We start from the raw sequence: 1,214 nt of genomic DNA, 5'->3' as shown, positions 1-1,214 counted from the left end.
AGTTTATGCCTCTAAAAAATAGTGGTGGCTTTTCTTTTCTACGTAGATTTATTGATTTTATAAATATTTATATATATCATGTTGTTGCATAGGATTTTTGGAAAATTTACAAAATCTGTATTATTGCACTAAATACATCTGGGATAAAAATTTATCAGACAAATCTTTATTATATAGTAAGGTCATAGCTAAGTGTCATAGAAATGATTTCGGTTCACAATTGTGGGCTGTGAAATGATTTGAACATTGTTGAAAAATTGTCTAAAAAAACTAATTTTTTTTCTCCCTCTCTATTTAGGCTGCGATGCTGCAACTCGGTCCAGTTGCAGCACCATTCACATGTATAATAAATTTTCAATGCCCTACAACAACTTTCATTTTCCAAAGTGTAGGTCCCTAAGTCGTACTCTTGGAATATCAAATAGGTATTTGTTTCTGGTGTGGTACTGATGGGATCTGTTACAACCTTCTAGGAAGCTTTTAAGGTCAGGATTGACATTACAGTTTAGCGTTTTATATATATAAAATACACATGAGAGGATGTGCAGGGACTGGGTACATATACTGCCTGGTTGCCTGAAATGCTATGCATACTATAGTGGTTTTAGGTATTGTATGCACTAGCTCTATCTATAAATCAAACATTATGTTTGTAAATCAACTATGTATGTACTTTCCTGAATAAAATTGACTTTACTGTATACTTATATACTGTGTGGTTTTGTTATCCCCTATCGTTCGTGAGAAAAAAATGACTAATACGTTCGGCCAATGACTTTGACTTCGTTCATGGCATCATATTTTCCATAATATATAAGGGTATGACAATGCATTTATATTATTGTGTATAAATAAGTTGGAAATTTCATGTACCCTAAAAATAGTAAAATAAAGAATAAGAATAATTAAATAATTGTTGTAGTAAATTGTCACACGTTCATCATACGCAAACGAACACACAGTGTGGAGCTTCAGTACAACAAGATCCCCGCCATTTTAAAACACGGCTTCGAATGTAAGTAATGTTTTTCTCGTACTAACACTGTGTTATACAATAGATTAGTTCTTGAATTCACAAATTTAGTTGTTACATCTGACAGAGTATGTTAGACAGTGTAATGCTGGTTGATGTTGACGTATTTGTGGGCTTGGTGGTGGTTTAAATGTGATGGGGTGGTCAGGTGTCGGAGACTGTATTTTGATAGTATGGGTAG

Source organism: Procambarus clarkii, chromosome 56, assembly GCF_040958095.1.
Source record: "Procambarus clarkii isolate CNS0578487 chromosome 56, FALCON_Pclarkii_2.0, whole genome shotgun sequence".
Lineage (NCBI taxonomy): Eukaryota > Metazoa > Arthropoda > Malacostraca > Decapoda > Cambaridae > Procambarus > Procambarus clarkii.
The sequence above is the reverse complement of the archived record's forward strand: the minus strand, read 5'-3'. Positions refer to the sequence as shown.